The sequence below is a fragment of the Balaenoptera musculus genome, chromosome X (assembly GCF_009873245.2).
Source record: "Balaenoptera musculus isolate JJ_BM4_2016_0621 chromosome X, mBalMus1.pri.v3, whole genome shotgun sequence".
In the NCBI taxonomy this organism is placed as follows: domain Eukaryota; kingdom Metazoa; phylum Chordata; class Mammalia; order Artiodactyla; family Balaenopteridae; genus Balaenoptera; species Balaenoptera musculus.
The window spans coordinates 114,164,768-114,182,919 of record NC_045806.1 but is presented as its reverse complement, the minus strand read 5'-3'; positions in this window follow the sequence as shown (position 1 = coordinate 114,182,919).

Sequence of the window (18,152 nt, the reverse complement as noted above, 5' to 3'; positions counted from 1 at the left end):
ACTCCCAATGCAGGGGGCCAGGGTTCGATCCCCGGTCAGGGAACTAGATCCCACATGCATGCCGCAATGAAGATCCCACGTGCCGCAGCTAAGACCTGGCACACGCTAAATAAATAAATAAATATTAAAAAAAAATTAGTTGACTCTGAGTTAACCAAAAGGGAGATTATCTGAGTAGGCCCGATATAATCTCATGAGCTCTTTAAAAACAGATTTTTCTCTAGCTGGTAGCAAAAGAGGCAGTCAGATTCAAACATAAGAAGGATTTCATGTACCATTACTTGCTTGAAGATGGAGGGGACTCATGTCAAGGAATACGGGTAGCCTCTAGAAGCTGAGAACAGCCCCAGGCTGACAGCGAGCAAGGACACGGAACTAAATAATACCATCAACCCAAATGAGCTTGGAAGCTGATTCTTCCCCAGAACCTTAAGAGAATAGCCCCACCCAGCCAATGGCTTGATATTAGCCTTAAGTGACCCTAAGCAGAGAACCTAATAGGGCTGACTTGGACTTCTGATCCACTGCACCCAACCCCACCCCACCCTGAAACATCCATTTGATTAACTCTCATCTTCCTCAAGCCTTTGCTCTTCTCACCCCTCAATGAGGCCTATCCTGACTGTCCTATTTAATACTGCAATCTGCCCATCCCATCTCTCCCGATGCCCAGCAGGCCTGAACTCCATTACCCTATTCTAGTTTCCCCCCCATAGCTTTTATTACTTTCTTACATACTATATTATATACCTATTACATCCATTACTTATTTTCGGTCTTCCTTTGTTAGAATATAACCTCCGTGAGATCAGGGAACTTTACCTGTTTGTTTATTGATGTGTCTCAAAAGCCTGGCAGAGTAGGGGTTCAACGAATATGTTGACTGACTGAATACACTTTTCTCCCCTTAGGTACTCTTCTAAAAATGTCTCTCTGCCTAACACACTTTGACTATTTTACACATGTCCCCAAATATACTGCTCTGTGGCCAACCCCAAAGTTTTGTGAATAATTGCATTCAACTCCAAATGCAGAATTTCTGGGATCTTCTCTATTCTCCTAGATATGAACTAAAAATGTTAAATTTATCCCCAAATGTTCTATATAAAGTATTGGGAGGAAACAAGAGTTCATACAGCAAGGGACAAAATTCAAGTGGAATCTACAACCCTTGCTTAGGTAACTAGTCACAGGGCCATAATTGGTATTTATAATATTCTCCCTAAGAGATCCATTTTATATATCCTTTTACCCCAGTTAATGGTATTTTACTTGGTGGTATAACCTAAACCTTCATTCCTGAGGAGTCCAACTACCTGTGTGTTGTAGTAATCTTCCTTTAACTTTTAAAAAACATTAAAAAAAAAGTGTAACAGAAAAGTAAACAAAGCAACTTCCACCTCTGACCATAATGAGGTAATTGGTACTGAACCTGCCTTCTCACTGTAAACAACTGTAAAACTGGACAAAGTATAAGGAGACAGCTATTTTCAGGCATTGCTCAGTAAGTATCACAGGAGTACAATCCTGGAGAAAAGGGAAACGCACGAGGGGAGCTGCATATTCACTCCAGTTTTCTGGCCTGGGACACTTTCCTGACTGCAACACAGGGAGGTGGAGTCCAAGTCTCGTCAGGTTAAAATGAAGGTGTTAGGATGGCTGCATTCCTCCCTGTAGGCTCGAGAAGGTCCATTTTCTTGCTCATTTGCTTTGTTGGTAGATTTCATTTCCTTGTTATAGGACTGAGGTCCATGTTTACTTGTAGGCTGTAAACTGAGGGATGTTCCCAGCTTCTAGAGGCTACCAAATTCCTTGGCTTGTATCCCCCTTCCTCCGCCATCAGAGTCAACAATGGCAGGTGGAGTCTTTGTCATGTTGCATCTCTCTTTTTCTGCTTCCTTCTTCCAGTTTTTAGGATTCTTGTGATTAGTTTGGGCCCACATAGATAATCCAGAATAATCTCCCTATTTTATGTAAACTGATTAGTAACTTTAATTCCATCTGCAACTCTAACTCCTTTTCTCCATGAAATATAACATATTTATAGGTTCTGGGGATCAAACATGGACATCTTTGGGGGGCCATTATTCTGCCTACCACACAGGGTATGTTCTCTAACTGTAATGGAACCAAACTAGAAATCAATAACAGAAATACAACAGGAGGGACTTACCTGGCACTCCATTGGGTAAGACTCCGTGCTTCCACTGCAGGGGGCATGGACTTGATCCCTGGTCTGGTTGGGGAACTAAGATCTCACATGCCTCAGGGCACGGCCAAAGAAAAAGCAACAGGAAAATCAATGAACACTTAGAAATAAAACTTCAGCACTGCTAAATAACCCACGGATCAAAAAGAAAGTCTCAAAGGAAAATTTTTTAAAAAATACATAGAATTGAATGAAAATGAAAATACAATGTATCAAAATATGTGGGACTCACCTAAAGCAGTGCTGAAAGGGAAATTTTTTTTATATAGCAGCTTCATTGAGATAGAATTTACCCCTTTAAAGTGTACAATTCAGTGGCTTTTAGTGTATTCACAGAGTTGTGCAACCATTACCACTATCTAAGAATACTTTCATTGCCCCAAAAAGAAACCCCATACCTATTTGCAGTTACTTCCCATTCCTCCCTGCTCCCAGGCCCTAGAAATAACTAATCTACTTTCTATTTCTATGGATTTGCCTGTTTTTTTACTTGCATGTAAATGGAATCATACAATATGTAGCCCTATGTGACTGGCTTCTTTGAGTTAACATATTTTCAAGGTTCATCCACGTTGTAGCATATATCAGAACTTTCTTTTTTGTCAAATAATATTCCATTGTATGGATATAACACATCTTGTTTATCCATTCAACGACTGATGGACATTTGAGTAGTTTACACCTTTTGGTTGCCATAAATAATGCTGTGTGGGTTTTTGTGTGTGTGAACATGTTTTCAGTTCTCCTGGGTATATACCTCAGAGTGAAACTGCTGGGTAATAACCGCTGGGTCATATGGTAACTCATTGCTTACCATGTTGAGTTAACACAACAGTGTTTTCCAAAGTGGCTACACCATTTTACAATCCCACCAAAGAGAAAGTTATAACACTAAATGCTGTTTACATTAGAAAAGAGGAGAGGTGTCAAATCAATAATCTAAGTTCCCTTCTTCAAGCAACTAGAAAACAAAAAGCAAAATGAAACCAAAGAAAACAGATGGAAGGAAATAATAAGAAATCACTGAAATTAAAAACAGGAAAACAATAGAGAAATCAATGAAACAAAAAGTGATTCTCCAAAAAAAATCAATAAAATGGATAAACCTCTAGCAAGATTGACAAAGATAAAAAGAGAAGACATAAATACCAATATCAGGAGTCAAACAAGGGCTAGAACTACAGATCCTACAGACACTGAAAAGATGAAAAAGGGAATATTAGTAACAACTTGACACTCATAAATTTGAAAACAGAAGAAATGTACCAACTCTTTCAAAACCCCAAGGTACCTGTGATGGTTAATTTTATGTGTCAGTTTGAGTGGGCTAAGGGATGCCCAGATAACTGGTAAAACATTATTTCTGGGTGTGTTTGTGAGGGTGTTTCTGGAATAGATCAGCATTTGGATTGGTAGACTAAGTAAAGAAGACTGTCCTCACCAATGTGGATGGGCATCATAGATTCAGAGCCTGAAAAGAACAAAAAGTCAGAGGAAGGATGAATTTGCTCTCTGCTTGAGCTGGGAAATCCATCTTTTGCCCTTGGACATCTGTGCTCCTGGTTCTCAGGCCTTTGGACTTGAAATGGGACTTACACCATTGGCTCCCCTAATTCTTGGGCCTTCAGATTTGGACTGGAACTGTACCACCAGCTTTCCTGGGCTTGCAGATGGAGATGGGACTACCCAGCCCCCATAATTACATGAGACATTTCCTCATAATAAATCTCTTTCTGTATATCTATATATATCCAGTTGGTTCTGTTTCTTTGGAGAACCCTAGTAACAGTACAGTCTTACCTTAGAGATATTGCAGGTTCGGTTCCAGACACCTCAATAAAGCAAATATCGTAATAGAGTCATACGAATTTTTTGGTTTCCCAGTGCACAGAAAAGTTATGTTTACACTATACTGTGTTTATTAAATGTGTGTTGGGCTGCACCTCACCAGCCTACAAGCCCTGTGCTTGCCCAGCTTCAAGACCAAAGAAAGGGGCTGGAATCAGTGACAGAGACATCACTCATTTGATGGATGGGGGAGCTTACATGTCTGAAGCAAGGTCCTGGAGCAACACCCCACTGTGCGCAGCGGATGGAGGGGAGATTGCCAATTATAGGGAGAATTGACGTCAGATTGGATCATGGGTTACCAGGGGAACGAGCAGAGGGGCACGCCCCTCACCGCCCCTTTGATAAGAACAGTCACTAGCTGGGGCCTGGGGCAAGTATGTAAGAAGGTCAGTCATGTGCTTAGGGTGTAGATGAAGCAGGCACTGGTCGGGCAGGGGGTGTACAGAGAGCAAGAGAACAGCCATCTTGAGTGGCCTGACCATACAGTGTGCAATAGCATTATGTCTAAGACAACAATGTACATACCTTAATTAAAAATACTTTATCACTAGGGGAATTCCCTGGTGGTCCAGTGGTTAGGAATCCGCTCTCTCACTGCCAGGGCCCCATGTTTGATCCCTGGTCTGGGAACTAAGATCCTGCAAGCCGTGTGGTGCAGCCAAAAAAAAAAAAAGAATATATATACACACACATATATATATATTGTTAAAACATGCTAACCATTATCTCAGCTTTCAGTGAGTCATAATCTTTTTGTAATGATAAAATATCACTGATCACAGATCACCATAGCAAATATAATAATGAAAAAGTTTGAACTATTGTGATAATTACTAATATGTGACACAAAGTCACGAAGTGAGCAAATGCTGTTGGAAAAATTGTGCCGATAGACTTGCTTGATGCTCATAAACCTTCAATTTGTGAAAAACACAATATCTGTAAAGTGCAATAAAGTGAAGAACAGTAAAATTAGGTGTGCCTGTACTAAAACTCAACCAAGATAAAATAGATCATCTGAATAGTCCTTTCACCAGGAAAGAAGTTTGAATTCACAAACTAAAAAAACTCCTTAAAGAGAAATCTCCAGGACTTCCCTGGTGGCGCAGTGGTTAAGAATCCGCCTGCCAATGCAGGGGACACGGGTTCGAGCCCTGGTCCGGGAAGATCCCACATGCTGCAGAGCAAGCAAGCCCGTGCACCACAACTACTGAGCCTGTGCTCTAGAGCCCGCGAGCCACAACTACTGAGCCCATGTGCCACAACTACTGAAGCCTGCGTGCCTAGAGCCTGTGCTCCGCAACAAGAGAAGCCACCGCAATGAGAAGCCTGTGCACCGCAACGAAGAGTAGCCCCTGCTCGCCGCAATTAGAGAAAGCCCACACGCAGCAATGAAGACCCAATGCAGCCAAAATTAAATAAATAAATAAATAAATAAATAAATAAATTTATAAAAAAAAAAAGGAAAAGAAATCTCCATGCTTGTGTTGTTTTACTGGAGAATTCTCCCAAAGATTTAAAGAATTAACATCAATATTATACAATCTCCCCAAGAAAATAGAAGACAAGGGAGCACTTCTTAGCTCATTTTATGAGACCAGTGTTAACTGTGATACCAAAACCAGGCAAAGATAGCATAAAAGAGAAAACTATAAACTAATATCTCTCGCGAAGTTAGACACAAAAATACTCAAATATTAGCAAATCAAGTCCAGCAATGTACAAAACGAATCATACACCACAACCAAGTGGGATTATTCCAGTAATACAAGATTGGTTCAATATTCAAGAATCAATTAACATAATCTACTGTATCAACAGACTAAGGAATAACATATGATCATATAAATTGACACAGACATACATATAAGCTTATTCTAAAGTTTGTATGGAAAGGCATAGGTCCTAAAATACCTAAAACAAATTCGAAAAAGTAAAGTGAGAGTAATTTCTCTATTTGATGTTAAGGTTTAATACATAGCTACTGTAATCAAGACAATGTAGTATTTGATGGAGGGATAGCCAAATAGATCAATGGAAGGGAAGAGAGAACCCAGAAATAGACCCACACAAATATGCCCAAAGGATTTTTGACAATGGCATAAAAGTAATTCAGTGGAGAAAGAATAATAGCCTTTTTTAAAAAAAATTATTTATTTATTTTTGGCTGTGTTGGGTCTCCGTTGCTGCGTGCGGGCTTTCTCTAGTTGCAGAGAATGGGGGCTACTCTTCTTTGTGGTGTGTGGGCTTCTCATTGCTGTGGCTTCTCTTGTTGAGCACGGGCTCTAGGCGCGTGGGCTTCAGTAGTTGTGGCACATGGGCTCAGTAGTTGTGGCTCGCGAGCTCTAGAGTGCAGGCTCAGTTGCTCCGCGGCATGTGGGATCTTCCCGGACCAGGGATCGAACCTGTGTCCCCTGCATTGGTAGGTGGATTCTTAACCACTGCACCACCAGGGAAGTCCCAATAATAGCCTTTTGAACAAACGATGTTGAAACAATTAGACATCTCTATGGCAAAAAAATTAACCTTGATCTACCTAAACCTCACACCTTTTCAAAAGTTAATTCCAAATGAATCTCAGACATAAATATAAAATGTAAAATTATAAAACGTTTAGGAAAAAAAAATATGACGAAATCTTTGGGCCCTAAGGCTAAGTGGAGAGTTTTTTTTGACTTGACTCGGAAGCACAATCCTTAAAGGAAACAATGGACAAATTGAACCTCATCAAAATAAAATGGTTTTGCTCTGCAAAAGACTCTGTTAAGTGGAGGAAAAGACCAGCTAAAGACTGGAAGAAAATATTTTCAAACCACATATCTGACAAAGGCCTTGTATCTAGAATATATAAAGAACTTTCAAAATTCAAAAGTAGGAAAACAATCTAATTAGAAATTAGGCAAAAGATATGCACAGACATTTCACTGAAAATAACAGATGGTACATAAGCGCTGATAAGATGGCCAACATCATTAACCATTAGAGAAACACAAATTAAGACTGCAATGAGATATCTCTATACACCTGTCAGCTTGGCTAAAATGAAAAATTGTGATAACACTAAATACTGGTGAAGATGTACGAAAACTGGATCACTCATACATTGTTGGTGGTGATGTAAAATGGTGTAGCCACTCTGGAAAACATTTTAAAAGTTTCTTTTAAAATTATGCTTACGCTTACCATATGATGCAGCAAGCATACTCTTGACTACTTATCCCAGAGAAATGAAAACTTATGTTCACAGAGAAACCTGTATTGGAATGTGTAAAGCAGCTTTATTCATCATAGCCCCAAACTGGCAGTAACCCAAATGCACCTCAATGGGTGAATGATTAAACAAAATGTGCTACCTCCATACCATGGAATAATATGCAGCAATAAAGAAGAATGAACTTGATTCATGCCACAAACTACATAATCTCCAGAGCATTATGCTAAGTGAAAAAAGTCAATCCCAAATGTTACATAATATATGATTTCATTTATATAACATTCTTAAAATCACGAAATTATAGAGATGAGAAAAAGATTAGTAGTTGTTAAGGATTGGGGAATGGGGCATGGAAGGTTTTGAGGAACCCTGTGATGATGGAACAGTTCTACACTTTGACTGTGGTGATGGTTTTGTGAATCTGCACATGTGATAAACATGTGCCTTTATATCTGACTTCACATCAGAAACAATGATCACCAGAAGGCAGTGGGATGAGACTCAAAGTACTGAAAGAAAAATCTGTCAAACAAAAGTCCTATATCCAGAAAAAATTATTCTTCAAAACTGAAGACAATTGCTAACAGAGTAGATCTTAGAAGCTCTCATCACAAGAAAAAAAATTGTTAATTATGTGTGGTGATGGATGTTAACTAGATTTATTGTGGTGATCATTTTGCAATTAAACAAACAAAAACTGAAGGCAAAACGTATTCCCAGATAAACAACCAGTGAGAGGATGTATTGCTAGCATAATTACCTTACGAGAAATACCAAAAATAAATAAATTAAATTAAATTAAAAAAGAAATATCAAAAGAAAATTTTAGGGTGAAAGGAATTGATACCAGAGATTAAATCAAATCTGCACAAAGGAGCAAAGAGCATAGTAAAGGTAATTATGTAGGCAATTATAAAAAGGCAGAAATTATATGTATTATATTCTTTCCTCTCATCTGAATAGATTTTTAAAACAACTTATAAAATTGTATTCTTGGGCTTTTAACATATAAAGATGTGATGTATATAATAGTATCATGATGGAGGGGAGAAGGAATGAAACTATATTAGAGCAAATAAATGACACCAAACAGTAACTTGAAACCACAGAAAAAAATAAAGAGAACCACAAAAAGTAATATATAGGTTACTACAAAAGACTTGAGCAACCACTAAGAAAAATAACTCAAAAACTGGAGGGCTTCCCTGGTGGCGCAGTGGTTAAGAATCTGCCTGCCAATGCAGGGGACACGGGTTCGAGCCCTGGTCTGGGAAGATCCCACATGCTGCAGAGCAACTAAGCCTGTGAGCCACAACTACTGAGCCTGCGCGTCTGGAGCCTGTGCTCCGCAACGGAAGAGGCCGTGACAGTGAGAGGCCCGCACACCGCGATGAAGAGTGGCCCCTGCTCTCCACAACGGGAGAAAGCCCTCGCACAGAAACGAAGACCCATCACAGCCAAAAATAAATAAATAAATAAATAAATAAATAAAAAACTGGAGAAATTATTTAACAAAGGAATGAAAAAGAGACAGTAGAAAATATGTGTTTAATAAAAAAATAAAGGGACTTCCCTGGTGGCGCAGTGGTTAAGAATCTGCCTGCCAATGCAGGGGACACGGGTTCGAGCCCTGGTCCGGGAAGATCCCACATGCCATGGAGCAACTAAGCCCGTGCGCCACGACTACAGAGCCTGCGCTCTAGAACCCGTGAGCCACAACTACTGAGCCCATGTGCCACAACTACTGAAGCCCACACACCTAGAGCCTGTGCACCGCAACAAGAGAAGCCACCGCAACGAGAAGCCTTCGCACCACAACAAAGAGTAGCCCCTGCTCGCCGTAACTAGAGAAAGCCCGCGTGCAACAAAGAAGACCCAAATGCAGCCAAAAAAAAAAAAGCAAAAACCACAATGCAAGGGAATTCCCTGGTGGTCGAATGGTTAGGACTCGGTGCTTCCACTGACCAGGGCGCAGGTTCAATCTCTGGTCAGGGGAACTAACATCCAGCAAGCCACGCAGCACGGCCAAAAAAACAAAAAAACCAAAAACCCAAAAACCAAAAAAACACAATGTGATAACATCACATATCCACTAGAATGGCTAAAATAAAAAAGGTGGACGATAACAATTGGCAAAGATACAGAGAAATGAGAAACCTGATAAATTGCTGGTGGGAATGTACATGGGGCAGAATGTACACAGAAAACAGTTTGGCAGTTTCTTAAAATGTTTAATTATAAGTTTACCATATGACCCAGAAATTATTTCCCAGGGTGAATGAATACCCAAGAGAAGACTAGTACAAGAATGTTCCAAGCAGGATGATTCATTATAGCCAAAAAGTAGAAGCAAACCAAATGTCCACTAACTGATGAATTGATAAGCAAACTGTGATATACCCATACAGTAGAGTATCGTTCACGCATAAAAATTGATGGAGTACTGATACATGCTACTATGCCAATGAACCTCGAAAACATTATGCTAAGTGAAAGAAACCAGACACAAAAGTTTGCAGATTGTATCTACATATATTGATACACATATTGTATCACACATGTTGTAAGATTCCATTTATTTGCACTGTCCAGAACAAGCAAATCCATAGAGACAGAAAGTGGTTGCATGGGCCTCATGATGGGAACAAGCACTAACAGTAAACAGGATTTTATTGGGGTGAGGAAAATGTTCTAAAATGGATTTATGGTGATAGTCACACAACTTGGTAAATTTACCAAAAATCATTGAATTGTGCACTTGAAATAGGTAAATTGTATGATATGTAAAATATGCATCAATAAAGAAAAAGAATATATATTTTTTGGCCACGCCGCTCGTCTTATGAGATCTTAGTTCCCTGACCAGGGATTGAACCGGCAGTGAGAGCACAGAGTCCTAACCATGGACCGCCAGGGAATTCCCAATGAACGTACATTTTTAAAAAGCTGAGGAATGTTAGGGATGTGCAGTGGTTACTGTTGTTCTGCCTAGATCCCCTCCAGAGATATTGTGATTTACAATAAGAAATATATACTTGGTCTTCCTCACCATTACTGGCACAGAGATCCTAAAACCCTTGGAATTTCCTAAGTGATAAGAGAGATTAAGGTGTCTTTTCTTATTCACAACAAGCCCCTTTGAACCACATCTGAGTTTATGTTAATGAGGTGACTTTTGGAAAGCCCCTAAGGATGGGGCTGGTTGCCAGGGGAACCAACCTTGTGATTAGAGGGTAGAACCTGAATCTATCACCAATGACCAATGATTTAATCATTCATGCCTAAGGAATGAAACCTCCATAGTGACCCAAAAGGATGGGTTTAGAGAGCTGCCCAGGTGAACACGTGGAGGTGCTGGGAAAATGGTATGCCTGGAGAGGGCATGAGCTCTCCATTCCTTCCCACAGACCTTGCCCAATGCATCTTGTCCATCTGGATATTCCTGAGTTGTAAGTTGTAAAACTGATGATAGTAAGTACAGTTGACCCTTGAACCATTTGAGGGTTAGGGGCACCGACCCTCTAAGCAATTGAAAATCCGCTCTGTGCAGGCGGTTCCTCCGTATCCAAGGTTTCATATGTCGGATACAACCAATGGCGGATGGTGTAGTATGGTCGTATTTATTATTGAAAAAATCTGCATATAAGTGTACACTCGCAATTCAAACCTGTGTTGTTCAAGGGTCAACTGTAAACTCTTTTCCTGAGTTCTGTAAGCCACTCTAGCAAATTAATAAACCCGAGTAGGGGGTCGTGGGAACCTCCAATTTATAGCCTGTCGGTCAGAAGCACAAGTAACAACCTGGATTTTTGATTAGCCCCTGACATGGGGACAATCTTGTGGGACTGAGCCCTTAACCTGTTGGATCTGACACTGTCTACCTGAAGATAGTGATAGAATTGAGTTAAATTGTAGGACACCCAGCTGGGGTCGCAGAATTGCTTGGTGTGGGAAAACCCCACACATATTTGGTGACTAGTAGTGAGAGTAGTGAGTGTGTAAAGGAAAACAGAAGTGTTTTTCCACATACCTCCAATCCCTTTAACAATTTGTGAGTACCATTCTGCTGGCTGTTGTGTCTCTTTGCTTCTACAGGCCTGCATCTGTGTCTCTAATGCTCTTGGAAGCCTGTTTTGGGGTTAATGGAGCTGCTTTGCTTGCACACGCAGAGAGCTGCATTGCCTGTGAGTTTACAGTCATCCTTACACAATCCCTTTCCTCCCCACCTGCAAGCCGCTGACGGTCTTTGCCCAGTGACTGACTGCTGTGGGAGTAGGAAAATGTAGTTTCTTTGTCTCAAGTTGGGACAAGCTCTGAGGCAGAATTTACATTGTGTTCCCCTGTTGCATCACGCTGAAGCAACCCTCCACAAGATGTTGCCAGAAAGTACACATCTGTTTAGCTTCTTCCCCTTTCCCATCCCACTTTCTCCATTCTCTTATCAGGTTGTCCTGGGAGCACTTCCTTAAGTTAACTGAATGTGCATTTCAGCAACTGCTCCAGGGGAACCTAACCCAAGACGAAGGGGTTACTTATTCCTTATTCCCCCAGTTTGCAGGTGGAGGGACATATCTATTGAAGTAACACTCCAGGCTTCTCTGTGCCCCTCACTTACTTCTCCCCATGGGACTAGGAATTTGGCATATGTTGGTAGATCAGATGCTCCGTGAACCCTCAGATAGTGGTGCTGACTGAGGCCTGTGGGCCGATAAAGGCAAATCCATACTTGGCATGTGTGTCAAAATGAACAGTTGACCTTTTCAAAGGGAAGGGGTCAAATGTAATCATTTTGACAGCAAGAGACTGGTTGATATCCTCAAGGGATGGTGCCATATTGGGGACTTGGTGTTGGTCTCTGTTGCTGGAAGGTTAGACATTTGGCCATGGCAATGTGTACATCGGCAAAGCTCTTGCTGATGGGCCCATGCATAGCCGCCATCACTGCCACTGTGCCTACCCCATTGTTCAAGGACTGGGTGGCAGAGGACAGACTGGCTGATATCAACTGGCCAGGTCATCCTGTCTCCTTGGTCGTTTAGTGCTTCTTCTGCAGTGGATGCTCTCTGGTGGGTGTTAACGTGAAAAGACAAAGACCTTCACTTTGTGCCCATTCCCATAAGTCCACCCACATGCCTCTTCCTCAGACCTCCTTGACCCCAATCTTTCCATCTTTCCCATCCAAGCCCCTGACCAACAAACCAAGCCATTCACTATTGCCCGTGAACTAATATGTATTATAATTTCAGGCCACTTCTTCCACACAAAGTGGATGCCCAAGTGTACCACCAAAAGCTCTCCCCACTGTCTTTCAGGGACATCCTTGAGTGGGGCGGTAGGGAAGCAGCTGCATATTTTCAGCTTGTACCCAAACACTGAGCCTACCCATCCAGGAACCAAGTTTGAGCTCTTTCCTTGTATGTCAGCTGGTTGTAAGTGATGCTCCCTTTCATGTGCCTGTAGGTGGGATTTGAGGGAGAGGCCCCAGTGCAATAGTGGTGGGTGACGTAAGTGTCTAGACCACCTGTCCCTACAGCTTCCTTGTGTCCCCTGACTGAGCCTAGTCCTGCTGGATGTACCATTTTGTCTTAGAAAGGATTGCTGCTGGGTCTGCCCAACCTTGTGACTGGGTAGATCTGACAGAATCCAGCTCATGATGGGCATTTCTGGGAACATGGTCACTTGATGTCCCAAATTCAGGTGTTCAATCTCTTCTAGGGCCCAGTAGCATGCCAGGAGCTCCTTTTCAAATCATGGAACTTTCTGGATCATATGACCCAAGTGGTAGGATTGTGTTTACTACAGCTTGGACTTGCTACAGAGCTCTTTCTTGCTCTGGGGTCCATTCAAAACTTCTAAGTCATTCAATAAATGGACCAGTGCAGTATTCCCAAGTGCAGAATGTTGCTTCCGGACCCAAAGGGGCCCAACTTTGTAGCCTTTCTTAGAGGTAGGAGGTTCAAAGTGCAACAATTTGTCCATCACTTTGGAGCAAATGTCCCAGCATTCCCCAGACGTTACATCTCTAAAAACTTCACTCATATGGCTGGCCCCTGAATCTTTGTAGGGTTTATCTCTGATTCTCTAGAGTGTGTGTCTTATCAGGGCATCCACGGTACTTTTGCTTCTTGCTCATCAGATCCAATTAACATGATACCATCAGTATAGTGGACCAATATGATGTTCTATGAAGTATCCAGATGGTTAAGTTTCCTTTGTGCTATATTATGAAAGAGAGCAGGAGAAATAACAAGCCCTGGGGTAAGACTGTGAATATATATTGGTATCTGTCCTACATGAATGGAACCTGTTTTTGATTTTCCTTCCTGATGTGTGTGAAAGAATATATTTGCCCAAATCTGTGACCACCTACTACCTACCAGAGGCTGTGTTAATCTGCTCTAGTAAAGATACCACATCCAGCTCAGTAAATGTAATTGGGACTATTACTGGGCAGGTGGCAGACTGATTAAATGGGCATATGATGGGGATCATGACTCTTGCATCATTTAATGTTTTGAGAGTGACACTAATCTTTGCACCCTGCCTAGGATGTGATTAAAAAAAAAAAATTACCATTTTGGCCACTGGAGGGTTTTTTGGGGGGAGGAGTTTCAGGGTCTTCCATAGGGCCTTTCCTATTACAATACCTCTTACTTTATAGATCAAGGAACTGATGTAAGATATCTACTAACTGCTAATATATTCATTGCAATTATTCATCTGGGAGCCATGGAGATGACTACTGGACTTACAGAGACAGATCTGAGCCAGTACTCTTTATCTCCTTATTATTACCTGACCTTCATAAACCCCCGTCTAACAGGGCAGCCACAGTAGCACTTTGGGCTCCTGGATATTAGTGTCTACTTATTTCCTGGTTCCAATTGACCTCAAAAGTATATTCCACTTTCTCCAGCTGAGTAAACGATCGTAGATCCTTTTGGAGACAGACTGGGGAAATCACTACCAGGTATACTTGCCATGTTGTTGTAGGGTCCTTCCTCATGGGAACCTGGCCTCACCTTCGTTTTATGGGTTTTGGGGTCTGAGAACTGTCTTAGTTCTGGAAATTGGGAATGGAGTTGTGACTTTCCACTGGGGCAGTTGACCTCTGTCCTAGTCCGTTTGACCTGCTGTAAAAACACCAGAGACTGGGTGACTTATAAAGAATAGACATTTATTTCTCACAGTTCTGGAGGCTGGGAAGTCCAAGATCAAGGAGATGGCAGATTTGTTGCCTGGTGAAAACCCACTTCCTGGTTCACAGCCATCTTTTTGTTGTAACTTCAAATGGCAAAAGGGGTGAGGGATCTCTATGGGGTCTCTTTTGTAAGGACACTAATCCCATTCATGAGGGCTCCACCCTCAGGACCTAATCATCTCCCTAAGGCCCCACCTCCTAATACCCTCACATTGGGGATTAGGGTTCAACATATGAATTTTTTTTAAATTAATTAATTTATTTATTTTTGGCTGCATTGGGTCTTTGTTGCTGTGCGGGCTTTCTCTGGTTGTGGCGAGCGGGGGCTACTCTTCGTTGCGGTGCACGGGCTTCTCATTGCAGTGGCTTCTCTTGTTGTGGAGCATGGGCTCTAGGCACGCGGGCTTCAGTAGTTGTGGCATGTGGGCTCAGTAGTTGTGGCTCGTGGGCTCAGTAGTTGTGGCTCGTGGGCTCTAGAGCGCAGGCTCAGTAGTTGTGGCACATGGGCTTAGTTGCTCTGCCGCATGTGGGATCTTCCCAGACCAGGGCTTGAACCTGTGTCCCCTGTATTGGCAGGCGGATTCTTAACCACTGTGCCACCAGGGAAGTCCCTCAACATATGAATTTTGACAGGGACACAAACATTCAGTCTATAGCAACCTCAGACTTCTGCTTACTTTTAATCTTTTTAAATATACATATATATGTGTATATATATATCTTTTAAAAAATATATATATATTTAAAAATATATATATATACAGAGAGAGAGAGAGTGAGAGAGGTAGAAGCACATAATACCCTTGTTGTTCTTCTATCTTGCCCCTAAGAACACAGTGTTCTGTGAATCATCTCATTTGAGATGTGTGGGTCAGGCACACTTTGGTGAGATTCTAACCTTGCTGCCCATTACAATAATTATACCCACCTTGCTTCTGATGCTTAAGTGCTACCAGCTGACCTCACATATTCCAGAATCTTAACACCTCTATTGCTACTAGGGAGTCCAGTTCTGTAATAGCATCTTCTACCATAAGCCCTGGCTCACATCCCTCCCCTCCCCCTCCCCTGTTTCCCTCTTTCTTCCCTTCCTTCCTTCCTTCTTTCCTTCCTTCCTTCCTTCCTTCTTTCCTCCCTCCCTGCCTTCCTTCCTTCCTTCCTTCTTTCCTTCCTTCCTTCCTTCCTTCCCTCCTTCCTTCCTTTCTCTTTCTGTTCCTCTAGTGGATGAATCTAAGTTTTTATTTGCTTTTGCTTATGAAGGAGTCCAGTATTTATGGCAAAGAGTTCCTCAAGGGTTTTGAGACTCCCCTTCTGTTTTTTCTAGTCATTTACAGGAAAACAGAGAAATTTGTTCCACTAGAGGGATTTATAATTTTCAAAATGTAGATGGTTTGCTGCTAGTCTCAGAAACCAAGGAGCAATGTAAAACTAATTGATACTTTGGCTGTGGTACAATTCTTTGCTTCACAAGGACATAAGGCTTCACTAGACAAATTACAGTATTGCTGATCTGAGGTAAAACAGGACATCTGTTGTCAGCTGTAGGCCACAGAGTGTGACAGTCTAGGAGGCAGCCCATTTTGCAGATCTAATAGTTACTAAAAAAAACTTAGATAATTTTGAGACTAGTACAAAAAAGTTGTAGACAGTGGATTCCAGTTTTTGCAGAGGGGATGAAACCTCTGATGAAGCAATTGCCTGATACTCCTCCAGACCTTCTGGTTGGTCCTTAGAATCTGAAGAGGCTTTTGTACAACTGAAATTGACCATAGCCTCTCCCCCAGCTTTGAGGAGTCCAAATTTTGAAAACTCTGACCTGAGTTATTTGACGTTCTTGTTAAAAATGCAGATTTAGGGCATTCCCTGGCTGTCCAGTGGTTAGGACTCCGTGCTTTCACTGTCTTGGCACAGGTTCAGTCTCTGGTTGGGGAACGAAGATCCTGCTAGTTGCGTGGTGTGGCCAAAAAAAAAAGCAGATTTAATAATATTTACCAATGGGCAATGTACTGTGGCTAAAAGTGATCCACTTAGGTCCTCCAATGCTGTGGTGACATCATACAGCCTTGGAAGCTCATGTTTTGTCCGGAATTAAGCCTACACAAGCAGACAAGTTAATACCAGTTACTAGAGCTACAGTTCTTGGCTCTGGACTTAAAATAAACATATAATGTATCTACTAATAATAAATTTATGTTTGGTGTCCGTCATGCAACAGGGCAATTTTAAAAATGGAGGATTTTACTTTATTAAGAACTAAAAAGAAAAAAAACTCACCAAAAACTGATAGTTGATTTTTTAGGGGCTTTACAACTACCTACTCAGGTGCCAGTAGTTCATTTTGATGACAGAGCTGCAAAAACTGCTGTTAAAACATGGCAGACTCCAAACAATAATCCTTATGTCCCGGTTAGTGTTATGTCATTAACAAAACCATCTGAATAAAAAAGGGATTTTAAAGGCAAGAACACATTAAAGAGATGTGCTATTTGTCAGCAGAATTCTTTACAGGCTACTCCCAAGGTGAGCACAGGAAAATCTCCTTAACCAACTTTACCAGGCACCTAGTGGCAATAGGATTATCATAGAACTAATGCTTGTGAAAAGTAAGAGGTTTTGTCTTGTTATGGTATGTATGATGTTTGGATGGCCTGAAATGTTTCCCACTTCAAAAGCCAATATTCAGGCAGTGGTAAAGCCTCTCTTAATATATAGAATTCCCCTTTTTGAGATATTAGAGCATATTGACTAGGACAGAGGAAGTCATTTTATTTCTTCGTTGTTCAGGAATTATGCAAATGTTTGTAGATTCCTGTAAACCTCAGTCCTCTGGATGTGTAGAGCAAATGAATCAAACTCCTTGCTAAGATTCAGCCATCTACCATGTTAAAATGGCCTACCTTATTCAAAATTAGTGACACCTGCAATCAAGCAGGGACTCTCTCCCTTTGAACTTAGTTTGGCAGGTCTGTGAATTTGGGTCTGAGACCAGGTCCTGTGCCTGATTTAACTGAATCCTCTCATAGTCATGTTCAGTACTTAAAAAGGCTTCTCTCCTCCCTGGAAACCTTGAGACTTAAGGTCATAGGACCTGGAAGGACCCACCTGAGGAAGTCTTCCACCTCTATCAACTGGAAAATTTCATCTACATAAAGGTATTCCAGAGGAAAGGTGGGCTGAGTTGAAAGGGACGCTTTTAAGCATACTGATTACCCATGTGGCTATCAAGGTAAAGGAGAAACTTAGTTGGATTCATGCTTTCCATGTGAAACCAGCATCGCAGGAAGACTGCACTGTGGTTTCCACAAAGGACTTTTCTAGAGTAACGGATATTGATACTGAACTCAACTGAAAAGAGATAGTCTAGAAAATTGATTACTATTCTCATAAGCTGCATGCTGTCCTACTCACAGCAGTGGTTATTCCAGTTACTTTAAGAATCACATTTACTAAGAAAAGAAATGTTGTGACACTACTTTTTCTTTTTGCACTCAAATGATTCCCACCACCACATATTCCCAATCAGCTCTAAATTGTGCTCTCGGTTTGGACACGATCTCCATTTAAAATCTAACATTACAATTATTGGCAGAGTACATGTGGGACCATCTTCACTAGTAATTTTTGATTGTAACAAAGTAAAAGTAGTTAGTATGCATCTAGGTACTTGAACTGTAAAT